This window comes from Poromitra crassiceps, assembly GCF_964638095.1.
Source record: "Poromitra crassiceps genome assembly, chromosome: 6".
Classification (NCBI taxonomy): Eukaryota; Metazoa; Chordata; class Actinopteri; order Beryciformes; family Melamphaidae; genus Poromitra; species Poromitra crassiceps.
The window spans coordinates 24,734,128-24,753,869 of record NC_139627.1 but is presented as its reverse complement, the minus strand read 5'-3'; the positions used below and the strand labels follow the sequence as shown (position 1 = coordinate 24,753,869).

General features: G+C 43.4%; 1 protein-coding gene across 7 annotated transcripts in view; it reads right to left on the bottom strand.

The window, feature by feature from the left end:
- The window catches only part of LOC310778877 (R3H domain-containing protein 1-like), a 116,163-nt gene extending 112,402 nt beyond the window's left edge, over nt 1–3,761 (bottom strand). For all 7 annotated transcript variants that reach the window (XR_014552789.1, XM_083639334.1, XM_083639336.1 and 4 more), the window contains exon 1: nt 3,650–3,761. The gene's annotated coding sequence lies outside the window, so the exon portion shown is untranslated. The remainder of the gene's footprint in view (nt 1–3,649) is intronic.
- Nucleotides 3,762–19,742: the final 15,981 nt, after the last annotated feature.

Below are 19,742 nucleotides of genomic sequence, written 5' to 3'. Positions count from 1 at the left end.
ACTTCCAGCTAAAAAAAAGAAAAGGGCCGGCTGCGCCAATATCATCTAACTCTGAATTAACTAATAACTTAGCCAATTGTATGTAACATACCAAATAAAAGCAAACAGCAATGTCTAAGAATGCAATGCCATGTAACTGGCTCGTTAATTCTCGCATTCCAGGGAATTACGTTAACGTCTGCGGGTCTTATAGACTAAGTGGCTCGCGCTGCGCTCGGAGGAGAGAAAACCATCTGAAGCTTTCTTTGTTGGAGTCCAGGTATGTTTTACAAGAAAGTGCTCGTCATTGTCGACGATAACGTTATCTGACCTGCCTAACAGTGGATACTCCGCTTGCTTGCTGTGTACCAAGCTCAAAGTAGTAGGCTACGTTCTTTGTTTTACCCCCTGCACTGTCCGCTACAAAAACAACTCTTCTTCTGATTTCGCACCGTGACCGCCGGAAGTGTTAACACAACCCGGAAGAATTTGGCCCACCCCCGCGTATGAACATAAGGTGAATAGGTCACGCAATATTATAGCCTATATGCTATTAATGATTGCATTTAGGGCACAAGATTAGGCTATTTAATATGCTATTAATGAATTTATTTATTTATTTGGCATATTTCCAACCGGCCACTGTGGCCATTGACGTTTCAATCTGCCGGCTCACTACACGTGAATAGCTCCAAATATCCCCAAAGATCTATTAAACAAATGGGCCTCACCCTGTTCCACCCTGTTAGTGATTGGGGTATATACATTCAAACGGTGTCTCGTCACAGACGTGTGGTCAATAGGTCAGCATGGGGGAAATCCTCCTACCATTCATCCTACTGACACATCGATACCGGAAGTAACATTTGTGGGTGTTTAGGGCTGGGTTCAAAAAAATCTATTTTTATTTTAATCCTTCAATATCGATTCATGTCTAGAGATTGATTTTTTTTTTTTTTTTTTCCTGTGAACTTTAACCCCGGTAGTCTCGCGTCACCTTTGCGCATGCGCAAAGCGATCTCTCTCGGTGAAGTCAAAACATGCAACATGGCAGACGCCCGCAACACTAAAGGTCCTTACACATCGGGAGCGTTTTTTCCATGCGATTAATTCGCACGTCAATAATATTTTCCGAACCTATATCAGTCAATGCAACCATGCATACCAACGGTGAAGTTTCGCTGAGCGTTATTACGGCGTTTATTTTTTCGAACCACGGTCGATTTTTCAGAAATTCGCTTCCAACGTGTACACATCTGTGGCTGTGATTGACAGGTGGGTCAAAACTCGCATCGCAATTTCGTGCCGTATATTCGCATCGCTCTTGATGTGTAAGGACCATAAGTAAAGGCAGATATGTCTGGAACAATTTCGGATTCAAAGACAAAAATGAGCTTGACAAAAGCAAAGAGATTTGCAAGATCAGCCGACCGGGTCCGTGTGTGTGAAGTGTTGCAGAAATACAACAAATATCCGAAACCACGTGATGAGACATCACCCAGATCTCATCTGCTATCTGAAGACAAGCCGTCTGGACTGAAACAAAATAAAGTGAACGATTAATTAGAATTACCAGGCAATTCTCCACGTGCCCTAAAAATAACCGAGCCTATCGCAACAAAGGATATACGCCCGTATTCCGTTTCTGAAAAATGATTTGATGCCGAATTTAGGAGAGGAGAAGCGTCCCAGTGCCGACAGGAACCTTAGGAGTTTGAGTATTTGACATGTTTTGCTCCCGATGTGCGCTGGATTTGATCACTGTGCCGCCATATCCATGTGACTGCAATGTTGTTTGTTCGCCGCGTGCAAGCGGTGCACCATGATAGTCAGATCAGATCAAACTAGGGATGCACCGATATGAAACTTTTGGCCGATGCCGATAACCGATATTAACATTGCTGTTATGGCCGATAACCGATATTTACCGATGTCGATATGATCTGTATAAAACCACATTTTTATGATCATCACATTTTGTACATACTGAAAAACACATGTTAACACTGAATTTGAAAAAGTTATGCATTTCTTTATTTGCAAAGCCTTTGGAAAAGCCCATAAATCATAGATTTACTGCATTATTTCATATCAATGTGAAGAATTTGGCTGATAATGATAACCGATATTAACATTGCAACATCTGACCGATACCGATATGACCGATATGTTAAAAAATCGGCCGATACTGGCCGATACCGATATGATTGCCGATATATCGTGCATCCCTAGATCAAACACACCTGACCCTGCTGTAAATTCGGCACAGGCTGTGGAAAGACTGCTTTTAAACAGTTGTTTCATGCAGGAATATCATTTAAAACACCCCCGCCTAAACTACTGGCTTCCGTAGGGAGATTATTATATCTTCGGATCTGTGATCGGACGTCAGAGACGGGTAGGAGAGCATTTCGACCCCCCAATTTCCTTATGGAATGCTGTGTGACACTAGTTCAGAGTGCATCGCAGAGGAACGGAGAACAGCGGAACATATGGAGCTATGCCTGTGCCAATGATTTGGTTAGTGGTCCCTATGCTCCAACTAAACATTGACTAGCTTCAATGTAACCATTAGACTAGTTTACACACTAACTTATGATAGCATGCGTTCAGCTGGTGCAACAGGCTGCAGGACCAAGTCTGTATATTATTGTACATCTTTTTTTTGTCTTAATACATGTCTAAAAATTTCAAATACACTTGACATAAATGTCATCAACTGGCAGTGAATTTGGGGGGCAATAAGAGTGAACAGAACAGTCTGGCAATTACTTATCATTCCAAATAATCAATGCGTTACCGTGGCATGGCTTAATGGTAAGTGGCTACTAATAGGTGTAATATAGCCGAACATAGTTTAGTTCCACTGAACAGCCTGAACCCTGGAGCTGGAGCAGGCCTCACATGCTCCCACGGACTATTAGCATTGCGAGCTAGCAAACCATAGGTCTAAAAACGTTGGTCAACAAGCGGTAGAACGCCAGATAAACCCCACACAACATGCCATTATTCCACATATGAGCCAAGCTCCAAATGCACAGCGATTGACAAATATGTCTACAATGGATTCTTGTACATATTTTCATCACACGTGTCAGTTTGACAGCTGCTTTGTTGTCATTTGATTATAGGCACTGGCTAGCTAGCTAGCCACTACGGGCCTTGATCACTCAGAAATGATAACGTTAACAAAACCATCCAACTAATGTGTCATTGACAACCATTCTCTCCCTTGTCTGGTAAGAGAAACATTACTTAGTGGACACGGTCATTATGTGTATGTATGAAAAAAGGATAAATTACACTAACTGGACTAGAAACTCAAGGCTCCACATGAAGTTGGCCAGCAGGCTCGTGAGCTAACGGTGTCCAAGTTACCAACACTAAACATCTGCGGCAAGATTTCAGATAAGTTTGCCAGACCGGGCGCTGGGTTCGTGCGTGTAACGTTAACATTACTGTACACGGGGTTACTGAATGGCACTCGAGAAGATCAATAGTGTTAATGTTAATCGTATGGGTATTTCAATGCTAACCAGCGCTGCTAACATTAGAGAGCTAGTAGGCTAACTTAGCCAGAAGCTTAAGCGCGGACAATGCTCACGATTACAGACTATTCCCTTGAAATTGTTATTATCTTCTTGTCATAAAACTGTCAGATGGTCCTTACCTTCAATATGTGTGTGTGCTCTAGGTTAATGACGCGCAGCTTTGTATTTGTTTTTGTTCCTGTCCAGGCTGAATCGGCAGCATCAGAGCATAGCGACAGAGCGTCTGCTCAGTCTGCTGCAGCTGACTGATGGAGGGTGGGCGGAGACACAAACATGTGGAATGACATCTTGCCTGTCCAATCACCCAAGTGTAACATACATGTCCAGTCCCCCCCCCCCCCCCCCCCCCCCCCCCCCCAGTTTCCCAATAATATAGGCTATGCTCCCAACATACATGTCCAATCACCCAACATACAAAGTACATGTCCATTGTCTAACTCAAATGAGACTCAGGGTCACATTAATTGCCACAGTAAGTAATCCGATTACAAACGAGGAATTTGACTTGCAATTATGCAGCATAGCGTTCACATAATAGTAGACGATAAAAGCAAAATAGAAAAACAATTATAAAAATGTAAAGTGCAGTCCTTTAAAGTGACATATGATGGGGGGCAGGGGGTAGGATCATATCAGTGAGGGGGACCCCGGCCTGCTACCAAGCCGACTGTGCTCAGGGGGCATGAGGGGGGATGGTAAAGTCCTTATTCGTGGGGGCTTTCCGGCCTCATTGAAGAGGCGGATTGCCGTCCTTGTGACGAGAGGTTCTGGTTCTGCCAGACCTCAGTCTCCTGCCAAGGGGGAGTGCCTCAAAGAGTTTGTGGCCTGAGTGGGAGGGGCCAGTCATGCTTTTCCGAGACCGCTTCAGCGTCCTGGCCGTGTGCAGGTCCTGAAGGGATGGCAGGCTGCATCCGATCACCTTTTCAGCACAGCGGATGATGCACTGTAGCCTGGAGATGTCCTTGAGGCAGCAGCAGCATACCAGATGGTGATGGAGGTGGTGAGGACAGACTCGACGGTGGAGGTGTGGAAGAGCACCATCGTTGCGATTGGCACTTTGAATTTCTTCAGCTGCCACAGGAACTACATCCTCTGTTGTGCCTTCTTGGTGAGAGCTCTGATGTTCAGCTCCCATTTCAGGTCCCGGCTGATGATGGACCCCAGGAAGCGGAAGAACTCCACAGTGTTAACTGGGGAGTCACCCAGAGTGATGGGGGAAGGTGGAGCTGCGTTCCTCCTGTAGTCCACAACCATCTCCACTGTCTTTTGAGCGTTGTGCTCCAGGTTGTTTGGATTGCACCAAGTCATCAGATGATCAATCTCCAGCCTGTACGCAGACTCGTCTTCATCAGAGATGAGCCCTATGAGGGTGGTATCATCTGCAAATTTCAGGAGGTGCAGCTGTTGGTGTACAGGGAGAAGAAGATATCCCTAAGGCCACCTTGGCATTGCCCTGCTACCAAGCCTGCTACTGTCAGGCTTGGTACTGTCAGGCACTGTCAAGCATCAGTGGTCTCAGTTTAATGTAGCCTGCAAAGGATGTGTAATTGGCTCATTTTAACACACATTTCAGAAAAATCACTCTTCACGATGTCAATAGAGCAATTGTGGCATGTGGCCTTGTGCCCTAAATTGTTTTTTTGCTATGGCGAAGGCCAAATGGCCTTGCCCTTAAAATGATGAAATTCCCACCCCTACAAATTCCCGCTATACTAATAGTCCAGACTCACCAATAGTGAGCACACTCAATCCAACAAGAAAACTTAGGTGCCAGGCAAAAATTGACTATTTAGAGAAGAAGGCCTTTTGGCTGAAATGTCCATTGCTGCTGTGCCCAGATGAGAAGTTAAATTTGTGAAAGAAAATTGAGTGTACTGGCCTGTTCTCTTCTCTAAAATATATAGCCTATGCCTAATGGTGCATGTGTGTGTGTGTGTGTGTGTGTGTGTGTGTGTGTGTGTGTGTGTGTGTGTGTGTGTGTGTGTGTGTGTGTGTGTGTGTGTGTGTGTGTGTGTGTGTGTGTGTGTGCGTGCGTGCGTGCGTGCGTGCGTGCGTGCGTGCGTGCGTGCGTGCGTGTGTGACTAATAGGCCTAATATAAGAGGTGGGTCATATCCGCCTGCATTTATTGTTTATTCCTTTTCAACTAGTTTGTGTTTAAGCGTTATTGCTCAGACAGATTTGGACCAATTCACTCGGCTAGTAGGAAGCCACATGATCCCAGAGCGACTTTGGGATAAATAGATTTCTATGATCAAAAACAGCAAATAACAGGCAGGTGTTTCACTCACATTAACAATCCACAACAAACTTAATTTTTTCTTTTTCTTTTTACCTTTATTTTCCAGGAAGTCCCATTGAGATCAGAAATCTCTTTTACAAGAGAGACCTTGTAAAGACCTTTTTCTTATTTATTGTTTGTTTGCTTGTTTCTTTTCTCTTGTTTTTTTTATACAGTATTATTATTAATATTGGTTTTAATTTCTGAGGTAGAGCCCTAGAATAAGCCCACTTAGGGTTTCCTGTCTCTACCGGCACATTCTATTGTTGTTTTCCTTTTGCCTGTTTCTGTTTTTAAATATGTGCAAATAAATAAAAAATAAAAAATAAAACTAAACTATAACAAGAGTCAAGAGACCTGGCCAAGGTAGCAGCCGTACAGAAAGCAGAACTTTCACACAAGACATCTTCATGTGATTTCAAAACCAATAGAGATGATCAAAAACAACCAATCAAGGAAGGGTGTAGGGCCTAAATGACATCACCAGTCACTGCATCATTTATGTCAGCATAACTGGAATCAATAGAAATAGGCAATTAAAAACAGCCAATTATGAAAAGGGCAGGGGTATAAATGACAACTAATCAATGCCAAACTCTGTCCTGTCCTCTCATTACTCATGCAATACAACTCTCGAATCAACAGATACAAACAATGACACACATGTGCGCTGAACTTTGTGTAAATTAGTGATGGGCGAAAATGAACAAACAAATCTTTTTGAACTACTCCAAGCCTCCGTCACCAAGCTCCCGGTAAGCTAACTAGAAAAAATGCTCCCGATGTGTAAGGACCAGACTGGTCCTTACACATCGGGAGCGTTTTTTCCGTGCGATTAATTCGCACGTCAATAATATTTTCCGAACCTATATCAGTCAATGCAACCGTGCATACCAACGGCGAAGTTTCGCTGAGCGTTATTGCGGTGTTTATTTTTTCGAACCATGGTCGATTTTTCAGAAATTCGCTTCCGACGTGTGGACATCTGTGGCTGTGATTGACAGGTGGGTCAAAACTCACATGGCAATTTCGTGCAGTATATTCGCATCGCTCTTGATGTGTAAGGACCCTAGGAAAATTCGATAGGGAGTTTTTTTTAATGGCAGCTATAGAGGACAATGTCAACACACTGCCCAACTCCCCCAGTGGTACCACACTCAGGTTTAGGCAGAACATGTTGTGCCCTTCAACTGTATGCAGGGGGCAACTTCTGGCGTGCTCACTCCTGTGAAGAGAAAGACAATGGGGTGTGTTATTTTTACGTAACATTCGTGTGGGAAGCCAGTGTTGATGATGAGAGCTGTAACCCATACAGCACAGAGAGCTCTCTGAACTGTGAAGATGTGTAGGCAGTCGCCAACTAAATAGAATTTGGTTCACTGTAGCATGTAAAAGGATGTCTCTAAAATAAAATGATATCATGCATAAAATGAGATAAACTCATATGGCAAAAACAGAAATGGTTCAGGATGTCTTTAAAAGAGGGTTTGGATTTATATCAGAATGGAATATACCTACGCAACGCGGGCTCGCTAGCTCGGACGCTGTGCGGCCTAACCCGCCCTGCAGCTCACATAAGAAGCTTGGCCGCTGCGCGGCCTCACCTGCAGCTCGGCTGCGGCATGACCTCGCCTGCTCGCAGACCAAAATCGCAGACAGAGCCCACTTACCATCACTGATGACATCATCGAGTGCTCGAGTGACATCACTGATGCTGTCATAGACATGATGACATCACAATTGCTCGAGTGACATCACTGATGCTGTCATAGACATTGTGACATCATCAGTGACATCAGTGACGTCATAAGATGATTTTGGGCAATAATGATGTCACTGATGACATCACTGATGATGTCATAGACATTGTGGCATCATCAGTGAGACAAAAATGGAAACAAACAAGCAGACAAACAGAGCCCACTTGCTCCCTTTTATATGATGATGATGATTCTATTGCTATTTTCTGTTCTATTATGCCATGTCTCATATTTACACGACCACTACAGGTCGCTTAATTTTGAAACTGTCGTAAAAGCTGCTTTTAGGATAGGCTGGAGGACAAATGTGTGGGAAGCTTAATTATACAATAAATCAAAAAAGATTGAGTCATAAAACTACTGTGGGGAAGATTTTGTCATTAATATCTAAAATAATCTTACACTTGTGTATATCAATAGTGCCTAATGCCATTAGGCGCTATTGATAGCGTGGATAGAGTGGACTTCAAATTCAATAGTGTTGCCTTACTGCAGGTGTGTGGTGAACACTGAACATTGGCCATTCAATAAATGAAGCCTTTGTGCCCAGAACAATACACTCATCAATGGGATGTGACAGCTTTTGGCTTATCTGGGTGGGCCATGTTGATTGCTGGGCTGGCTTACAGACCAATAGACTGACACGCCACATGGTTATTTCTCCCTGATCCGCCACTGACAGTGCAAATCCATGTCTGGGCTGTCACCTCCCTGGGCTCTCGCAACAAAACCAGACAGAGTGGATTTCAGATGCTGCTCCATCTCCTTAAATATGGCTTCTCCCTGGGGGCTCGCTGTGTCACACTGCTCCTTTTCTGGCTGTGGACAGACCGTAACCCTCTCACAACACTGCTTATTTATCTGGAAATTGATCGCCAACCCATTCCTGGGAGGTGTCTGCCCACTGCCTCTCCCCCTTAAATTGGAAGGTTAGGCCTTTTAGCCCGCTCTTATTTAGCATGGCTTTAGGCTCATATAATGGAGCAATCTCCTCCCCTCTGAGTGTTGATGGAACCCCAGATGGGCTCGTGCATTGGTTTTCATTGCAGAAATTTCCTAGCCCATTGGTTCCCTAAAACTAGCCCTTACTGGGCAGTTGACCCAGCTCATTCATATTCATCTCAGTGTTGACAGGCTCCTACGTCTTCCCTTACCGCCTGAGGGATTTTGATTTTGCTCTAATACCGACCTCAACTCCAGTTTATTTTTTCCATATTTGGGGTGTGGGGAAGGGGGGGGGGCCGGGGGGTAAGGTGTTTTATTGAAGCCTGGAGATCGGGTTTATGCAGCTTGATGATCCATTCAGTCTTGAATGATTCTTTAAGTATGTGTGGGTTGGGTTTGGGCAGGTTCTGTTGCTCATGCTATAATCAGTATCTCTCCTGCACATTTAATCATCATTATTGGAACTAGTTGCATGATGGTTTGAATCTCAGAACACACAGTAGGAACCGATGACAGACTGTGGAAAGGGATTTGCAAGAAAATACATCAGATGACATTGCCAAACCATGTTGGTCCTTTGGCAAAGTCTGCTCTTAAAGGAACACGCCAACATTTTGGGAGATTAGTTTATTTGCCATTTTCCTGATAGTAAGACGAGAAGATAGATAGCTTACCCTTCTCTTCTCTGTGCGTGCAATAGAAAGGTAGCAATGCGCCCTCCTGCTAGTTAGCTTATCGCAACAAACGGCAGTGGATTGGTACAACAGCATACATTGCTTTGAAAATTAGTCTCGTAATTTTGTATTATTTCATAGCGGAGTACACGAGTCACAACATTTATATGAGCATTTTGGCGCTGGTGGAATGTGTATTTTTGGTGACTGAATGGGGGTATGCTGCTGTACCAATCCACCACCGTTTGTTGTGCTAAGCTAACTAGCAGGAGGGTGCATTGCTACTTTTTTTATTACACGCACAGAGAAGAGAAGGCTATCTATCTTCTTGTCTTACTATCGGGAATGTGGCAAATAGGTGAATCTCCCAAAATGTAGGCATGTTCCTTTAACAATGCATGCGTCATTTCATAAAACGGAGCCGAGCAGCAGCCCTAGCATTAATTTCAAAACTCTTTTGGGCCTTAAGGAGGAGTTTGAGGAAGAAAGGTGCTTCTGTTTTTGGTGGAGTGGGAGTGTGGAAGCAGCGTGCGTTCCACATCAAGCCCCTCTGTGATTCACCCTGGTGGGCGAGGGCCAGGAGAAAATCAGGACACCCACGGCCTCAGCCCACTCTCCCCGTATATGAACTGCCCCTCAGGCTGAGTTGATACACATATATACAAGGAGGGGGAAGAACACTCGCACACACAGAAAAAATAAATCTCTTTTTAGAAATGAATTAAAGAAACAGACATCCTGTGGTTGATGGTTTTGTGTCATCCACTGAGTCAAGACACACACATAAGAGATGAGGTCAAATCTCAGCCTGCTTGGATGTGATTCATCTGATGGTGCAGGCAGGCTGTGCTGGGGAGTGCTGTGCCAAGGAATCCAATATGACTTTTTTTCAGCAATACATCCCCCAAAGCTTCTTTTTTAACCAAGTGCTTGGCTTCTTTCATCAGGAATTGATTTTGTTTCTGGAGATATAGCTAGCAAGCACCCCCTGGAGGGCTTCTGTTTTCAAATGCCATTACAAGAAGGAGAAGTCCCCAATGCTCTATTCTGTGGCCCTTTACTTTCTCTGAATGAGGCTATGTCATGTCTCACCCAAATTCCTGCCCTACATCTCACACAACAAATCCAGCGTTTCTGACACACAACACCCACCCTACCAATTAGAGATGTTCCGATACCATTATTACCTTCCCGATACCGATTCCGATACCCGAAGTTGCGTATTGGCCGATCTGATACCAGTGCGTTTACAAGAAAGAAAGAAAGAAAGAAAGAAAGAAAGAAAGAAAGAAAGAAGGAAAGAAAGAAAGAAAGAAAGAAAGAAAGAAAGAAAGAAAGAAAGAAACAACAAAATATATTATCATTATCTTTTAACAGCTGAGGCCTACTCCTAACCAACGGCGCTGGAACCACGGTGCGGTGGGCGCTGCAGCACCCCCTGGTGGCAAGAGATGTAAAAAAAAAAGAAAAAAAAAAGAAAAAAAAAAAAACATTTTTACAGTGCACCTGAACGCAACATGCAAAATACCCGCTGAATAAGTGTCCAAATGTTCATGTAATTCTGGCCAATACTCCACTTCTGTTATAACATTTCAGTCTGGAAGATATAATCTTTATGACTAAAAGGCTAAATGAATAGCTTAGAAAATGATTAGCCCCGGGGGCCCATGGTACTACTATTAATCCGGCCCTGGATATATGGGAGGAATAGCAGGTAGGCTATCACTGTCCCTGATTCCTGAGGGTAAATTGAGTAATGCTGCAGAGAAGAGGAGAAGACACTGAATAATGACATCACAACAGTATAATCCTAATGTTAATTTAAAATGTAATATTCCTCTAAATATGGCTAAAAGTCCAAAAAGGGTGGGAGAGAGAATGAGGATTCCAACACAGCAGTGGGAGCAAGTGGTGACATGGAGGTGAGTGAGAAAAGGTGACTGAATAATGACACAACAGTCTAATCTTAATGTTAATATTCCTCTAATCTGGTGACAAAGTGGCCAAAAAAAAAAATCGCCGCCAAATCCCCCCCCCCCGTCCCCCCCATTGTTGAATCGGTGGCTACGGCCTTGCAGCACCCCCTACCTAAAAGTACTTCCAGCGCCACTCTATCTATCTATCTATCTATCTATCTATCTATCTATCTATCTATCTATCTATCTATCTATCTATCTATCTATCTATCTATCTGTCTATCTGTCTGTCTGTCTGTCTATCTGTCTGTCTGTCTGTCTGTGAACTGTGAACTGAGGTACAGTGAACTGTACCTCATCCTCTACACGTTTGGTCAGCACCCTTTGCCGTAACTTTATAACAGGTGGGCTACCCCTTTCTCATTATTTTCTGCCGGTCTGCGGCGTGACAGCGACTCGGCCCAGTTGATGACCACTGACTCAGCCCGGTAGCGAAGTCAGCTACCAGCCCGGTTCGGCCCGGTAACGTTTCACGGGAGCCACGGCTTGTCTCGCCGGTTAAGTTTAGCCAAGTAAAACAACTTGGTTGGGTTTAGGTTATGGTTTAGAACAGGTCGGGGTTTAGAACGGTTACAACGGGGTTAAAACTGGACACCAGCTCGCTCGTGACGAGAAAGTTGGAAGTCAGGAACGTTAACAGGTCTACCACTTCCACCAATTCTACGCACTTAAACAGACTGTTGTTACGTTCAAGACGCTGAACGTTGGGGTCAGGTGGCCTCCAGCGGTTGCCTCGCCTGCAACGTAGGGCATTCACAGACTAGTCGACTAGTCGACTAGTCGACTAGTAAAACCACTAGTCGACACTGTGCTTAGTAGTCGACTAGTCGTTTTAGCAAAAAAAAAAAAAAAAAAAAAAAAAAAAAAAAAAAAATTATCTTTAAGAAAGAACATACATGGACTATCATATCCCATATCCCCCACAAAGAACATCAAAACACAACAAAACAAAACAAGAAAACTGCATAAGATACACAATAATCCAAGAACAAACAAGACTATTGGACAAACAACCAAACAAAAACAATGCATTCAAAGTAAATACATAGATCTTGCCCTGTTGGCAGCTAGGAAATGCATAGCTTTAAATTGGAAACCATCCAATCCCCCAGCTGTAGTTCACTGGTGGAATGAACTCTCAAGCTACCATACGTTGGATAACATTTACTACAAGAGCAAAGGCAGATTCTTAGACATCCCCAAAATATGGCAACCACATACAGAGTTTGACTTTAAGAACTTTTTACCCCAGTGTCATTAGGCTTATCAGGATAGGAGCTGAATGCATTGTTTTTGTTTGGTTGTTTGTCCAATAGTCTTGTTTGTTCTTGGATTATTGTGTATCTTATGCAGTTTTCTTGTTTTGTTTTGTTGTGTTTTGATGTTCTTTGTGGGGGATATGGGATATGATAGTCCATGTATTGTATGTCGTGTAAATACCTCATGTTCTTTCTTAAAGATTAAAAAAAAAAAAAAAAAAAAAAAAAAATTATTAAAAATAAATTAAAAACGGTTAGTCGACTAGTCGACTACCTTTAGGGACGACTAGTCGACTAGTAAAATTCACTAGTCGTGAATGCCCTACTGCAACGTGGATCTCTGATGAGACAGGGTACTGTCATCACGTGACTCATGCTCACGTGGCTCGTGGTCGTGACTAGCCGTCGCCTCGCCTGCACCATTGATTTCCGACGGGAGGGGACGACCTTTCTCGTCGGCAAGTGTTCCTGACCAAACGACAGTATTTGAGGGGTTGAATTCTTTATATCAGATAAAGAAGCTAAGAGTGGCAGCAGGGGCAGACCTGAGTTGATGTCGTTGCCAGATTTTATTTAGCACCATTACTCGGCTGCCAGCAGAAGCGTTCTCCGGCTGGTCCCTGACTGTATCAGGGACGAGTTTACTACCACCAACACTCCACCAGGTTTCATTTATCATTTCTTCTAGCGGGTGAAATAAATCATGAGAAGACAAACAGCACCGACTGCCCATTCAACAACGGTTCTGTCACATCGGACCAAAGCGCACTGTCGCAGAAATTAACATGTATCATATACTGTAGACCAGTCCAACAGATGAATTATAGGCCTGTGCCTTTTAATGAATTGTCTTTCCACAGGGGGTGCGATTATCTTGTAGAGTTCAATGAGTGGCTGTCACCAGATGGGACCCTGCACGTCACGGCGCCTGTGAATGCCGGCCCTTGTGTCTTGGGAAGATAACATTTAGAAGTTGTGCATGCTGTTGTCAGGCCGTCCCAGCCCAGGACAGGCCTGCTGTGTGGGGGCACGTCCTGCATGGGCAGACACACATGATTAATGCCCAGCGAGGCAGGAGACACCTGACTGAGTCTTACTCATTGTTGGATCACCATGCAGCAGGGACACCACCAGTCTCTGCAATTAAAAATGGGACACCACTGGCAAAGATTATATTACCTCAAAGCTACAACTAACAGCGAAAATGGCTTTGTCACAAAATATTTTTTTTTAATCAATTTTTCTTCTTCTGATTTTCCGACCACGGCGGAGGTAAACCTCCGCCCCTCGTGTTAGTAGGCAGGGATGCCCTCAAAAGATTTTTTTTTAATTGTTGGCCAAATACACACTAGAAAGCCTTTTCTTACAGTTATTTTATTGGCAGCAATGGATGCAGATGAGGAAAGCAGAATGGCACAAGCTGTGGTAATAACCCAGGCAATGAAAGTAATAAAACCGTCGGCTTTGATTTGCAGAACTTTGCCAAAGAGATAATTGCAGAGCAGTGGAAAAAAGGAGAAAAAACAATAGGTGGGCACAAAATACTGATGGTAATCATAATCTACATTTGCACAGAGATTTTGTGAATGGCAGTGACTCAAGTGGTTTAATTTTGTCCCCTTCAACCTGTTGAATATTAAGCAGCTGCACATCTGAGCAATGTGCTGATGATTGTGTCAGAGATTTCAATTGACGCAGGGCTCGAGGTGTGTGTGTGTGTGTGTGTGTGTGTGTGTGTGTGTGTGTGCGCGCGCGCGCGCGCGTGCGTGTGTGCATGTGTGTGTGTGTGTGTGTGTGAGATTGTGGAGCTGAACAAGACGTGATAATGAACAAATCCTTTCACATGAGATGTCAGCTTGCAAGCTGGAGGGAAGGAAAATTAGGTGTTTGAGAGGAAATTCTATTTATAACAGCATGTAATTTGTCTGAGATCAGAGTTAAGAATTTGCTGCATCCTCACTTTGATTAGCTGAGTTGAGCCATGTGTTTTGATAGAGGCATGTCGGTTGGGGGGGTACCCATCTATCTTATCTAATAAAGGCAGAACTGTCTGTCTGTCTGTCTGTCTGTCTGTCTGTACAGTATATCTGTCCTTCGTGTATTTTGAGAACCGTTCATCAGATCGACTTCAAACTTGGGAAGTGCACTTAGATGGAGTGCATTGCCGAATTTCACGCAGTTCAGACGTGCACATACTGTAGTCATAGCGCCACCTACTGGCAGCACAAAAAGTGGTTTATCTCGAGAACAGTTTGTCCGATCAATTTCAAACTTGGGGAGTGCTATACGTAAACCTGACAGAGTGCAGTGCCGAATATCGTGCAATTCGGCATAGCACCACCTACTGGCAACACAAAAAGCGGTTTAATTCGAGAACGTTCGTCCGATCGACTTCAAACTTAATGGGGGAGTGCACGGCTGGGAAGCCGACTGGGTGCAGTGCCAAATTTAATGCAATTTGGCACTCATCGTGCCATTAACACTTTAAATTACAATATGTTTTTGTTGGTTTAAATGTCTAGGGCAAATAAAGGGCGTTAGGAGGGTTAAAACATGTTCTTCCTTCTCCAAAATATTTGTTTTGTTGATTTCAGTCAACTTTGTAATGATCAATCATGCTTCATTGGATTTTTTTTTAAACAAGTCTCCATATTTGCAGAGAATATTCTTCCTACTCCACTCTCCAGGCTCCAGCTCATATCGTCGTGCTGTTGTTTGGATTTGATTAATTGCGGTCATCACTTGCAACTGGAAATTGTGTTTCCAAAAGTATGATTTGTCAACACAATCCTGTGTAATCTACTCAAAATCCAAATTGATAAATCTCCATTTGACAGGTTGCTGTAGGCCTATTCACTGTAATTAAGTGAAGTCATTACGCTATATTCTCTCCCCGTTGAAATGTGATTTTCATGAACCTGGATGTGCATTGCTGCCATGGCATTGCTGCCATATCTGATTAGATCTCAGACATTACTGATAAGTAGAGGAAAACAGATAATGAAGGGGTTCATTTTGATTTACTTCAAGCAACTTGTGGTGCAGCATAAGGTGGCACATTTCCTAACTATGCATTTTTTTTTAAAGATTTCCTTATTTAGAAGACATCTGGCTTTAAGCTCTGCCAAAGACACAAGGCTGGTGTCTTCATATGCTCAGCTGCTGCTGCTGCTGCATGAATCCTGTCTGAAGCTTTGTAAATTGTGTCAGATATGGAATCCTCCACACTTTAGAGTAGTGGTTCTCAAAGTGGGGTCCCAGGGGGCTCCAGGGGCCGCCAGCAAAAAGGTAAATAGTTTATTTTCAGTATAATTCCATCCATAAGTAACACAATGACAGAATGTATTTTGGTCATGGGTTTCATACACTTTCTGTACTAAAACATAGAAACAAAAGGTCTTATCAGATGGTGGGACAAAATCTTATCAAATGGGGTCTGTGGTCTAATTTGTTTGTTTAGCGGTCCTTGATGTTTGAGAACCACGCTAGATGACAAACCAGCTGAGATTACTTTTGACTTGACTGTATTGATATTCATCAATAGCTACACTGTCATTGTCAAAAGTGTGGGGACACCACATTGAATGTTCTGTTTTTCATGATCTTAAAGCCATTTTGATCTAAAGGCTTATTGCTTGAAATGTGTTTCTTAGACAAATATAAATAGTGAAGTTGATCCTATATATGAATTTCTTTCCAAAGCCTTTGCCTTTGCATCAAGACAAAAGCCAGCTACTTTAAACAATCTAAAATAATAAGATAGTTTTGATTTGTTTATCACGTTTTTGGTTGCTGCATAATTCCATTTGTGTTTTCATAGTTTTGATCTATTTACTATTTTCTAAAATGTGGAAAATAATAAAAAAAAAAGAAAAAAAAGTGGCTTCTGTGACACGCATTTCTGGTGTGTCCCCAGTGTTAGGCACCAGCGATGTACTTCAACATGAGACAGTCATTAGACTCTATGACGTCTATAATGTTAATATTCATGTATCTAGAAACATGAAAAACAATGTATCTTGGTTCAGAAATGTTCATAATATATTACATTTCCTTGGATTTCAGAAACATACCAATGCTGAAATTTAATTCAGGTGACTGGGCTGAGGGAAGCAAGTTAAACTTTTGATGTTTGTTTTAAATAAAGATGAAGAACAAGTGTTTCTCCTTAATGACTGTATGTGAAATGTCAGAGAGAGGGGAGACAAGCAAGGCAATTATAGTCATTTAATTTGTCTTTTTGGAAGGAAAAGAGGTAGCCGAAACATGTCCGCCGACCTCTTTTCCTTCCAAAAAGACAGATTATGTGGATTTTGGATTAACATTTCCTCGTGTGGTGAGTACCCGAAGCACAACATGTGTTTTGGCGCTGTGAGATGTGTGTTTTGGCAAATCTTTAACAGCTGTACCATTAGCCTCCATTCTATGGCGATAATTACTAACTTCACGACTGTAGCTCACTGTAAACTGAACGGACAGTGCCGGTAAGGCATGGTGTATCTTGGTTGGGGGGGATGTGGCAAATGAGCTAAACTTCCAAAAAAGTGGTGTATCCCTTTAATATATTTTTGAAGTAAGATGTTTTATCCCATAAGGCCTGGAGCTTTCATATTGTTCAAAGCGCAGAGGGCGAACAGGTTGCAGGTCTTGTGCAGAAGCCTGATGCTTGGCTTGGCAGAGCTGTGACAAATCACTGCTTCTAGATAAGGAAGCTCAGCTGCTGATGCTAGGCCACCTCTGTAGCTCCCACCACTCAGCCTGATGCTAGGCCACCTCCTGTAGCTCCCACCACTCAGCCTGATGCTAGGCCACCTCCTGTAACTCCCACCACTCAGCCTGATGCTAGGCCACCTCCTGTAGCTCCCACCACTCAGCCTGATGCTAGGCCACCTCCTGTAGCTCCCACCACTCAGCCTGATGCTAGGCCACCTCCTGTAGCTCCCACCACTCAGCCTGATGCTAGGCCACCTCCTGTAGCTCCCATCACCCAGCCTACAGTATGCAACATTCTGCCATCTCACAACAGGCCAGTTTGTCATCCGTACAAACACAGAGAGGGGGTGTGTCTGGGGTGCAAACACTTTTAGAAGCAAAACTCCCACAGGATGAGGAAAATCAATAAAATAATGCTTAGCTGTCATGCTCGGGCTCCACAATGTGCTAATGCTCTCATCTGCATGAGCAGAATGTTCCAATGGAGATTGCTCCAGCTTCTTAAAGACCCCATGTGTTGTTGAACATGTCTAATTCTGTAACTGGAAGGCTCTCAGTGGAGCACAACCAACCTCCACCAACACTGAGCCATTCTCCAACTTGCAAAGCAAGGGTTTATGTTTACCTCCGCCAACGATATTGACGGAGTTGGCTGGGAGGACGTTTTCACCCCGGTCTGTCTGTCTGTCTGTCTGTTTTCTTTCTGCAGTATATCTCAAAAAGTTATGGACGGATTTGCATGAAACTTGGTAGAAAAGCAGGTCATGGGCCAACTTAGAACTGCTTAACTTTTCATGCCCACTGGCCAAAAGGGGGTGTGGCAATGGGTGTGGCAAATCACAAAACGGCACCTAACTTCCAAACAGATTCACATAACATCACAAAACCTTACAGAAAGGCTGCTCATGGGCCAAGGAAGAACTGATTAACTTTCCACGGTCACTAGCCAAAAGGGGGCGTGGCAATGGTCATGGCCAATCACAAAAAGGCACTTAACTCCCGCACGGATTCACATAACACCACAAAACTTTACAGAAAGGCTGGTCATGGGCCATGGGGGCATGGTATTAATGTGCCTGTCCAATGACAAAAAGGCACCTTCCAAACGGATTCACATAACACCATTAAACTTTACAGAAAGGCTGGTCATGGGCCATGGGGGCATGGTATTAATGTGCCTGTCCAATGACAAAAAGGCACCTTCCAAACGGATTCACATAACACCATTAAACTTTTAAGGTTGACAGAGGTATGCACGCTAAAGTGGCCTCTAGTTGTTTCTTGTTTGTCCTCCGGGTTTGAATTGCCAACAAATTAGCATTCAATGCTGTTTAGCAGCCGGCGTGAAGGGCCATGGATGTCAGACTCAGACTTACCCGACAACACCTAAACGCAACAAAATAGTTGGCTAAGAAATGATAATTGTCTACTGACAGAATTCAGCCATACTGTGAAAATGTTGTCTGCGGGGAAACCTACAGTACAGACAGCAAAAATCACAGTCTGAACTGGCTTCAAGGGGAAAATGTTTGTTCTCAAGTTGTGGTGTGTTGATTTGGTTTGTGATATTCATTGGCCTAATTGGAACATAATCGCAGAATTAAAGATGAGTTGTTACAGACATGCTCCTTACAGTCAGAACAGTGAGTTTATTAAGAGCTTAATAGTCACTTAATGATTAATAGTGTCAATACAGTTATGACGAGGCAGAATGGGCATGGACAATGACCTGTGTCACACTATACTACTGTATTTGACTCATGGATTTATGATGCATTCGAGGCCTAGGCCCAATAAATTGTATTCCTATAAGAATGTAAAGAGTGTGTGTGTGTGTGTGTGTGTGTGTGTGTGTGTGTGTGTGTGTGTGTGTGTGTGTGTGTGTGTGTGTGTGTGTGTGTGTGTGTCTGTGTGTGTGTGTGTGTGAGAGAGTGACAGTGTTGGGGGTAACGCATTACAAAGTAATGCATTACTGTAATCATGTGTAAGGCATTACAGTTCCTAAATCCAGTAATCACATTACAGTTACTAAATCAAACACTGTGTCATTACTTGCATTACATGAGTTCTTCAATTATCAGCAGATCGGGGTTGAATCTGCAGAATTATGGAAAAAACATCAAAGGTGCGGTGCTTTTTCATGCACTATTGTGCAACACAACAATAGCTGACTGTTAAAAGCAGTTAATTGCTAGAATGGGTGGGCTGAAGGGATGGGGACGAGGGACTATTGGTTGATTTAGGGGCCAATCAGAGGCTTTCATAGGAGTTCGAGGCATAGATGGGGGGAAATGGCAGCGCAGTCTACAACTTTTGAGGGGTGGAGATATGCACATTACTTCAAATATCATGGAGTAATACAAAAGTAATGTAACGAGTAACAAATTACAGTACGGTACTTTCTCCAGGGAGTAATTAAGTAAAGTAAGTAGCAGAATTGTGTTCGGGCCACAGCTATGCCATTTTACGTACGATTGGAGCCAGATTTTTGAATTAGGGAATTAAGGCTGACTAAATGGGCAAAAATGTCTAATTAGTGGCCAAAAACGACTCAAGACAGGTTCAGCACCATGGGCAGCTCCAGAGTGGAGGAGCCCACAGGTGAG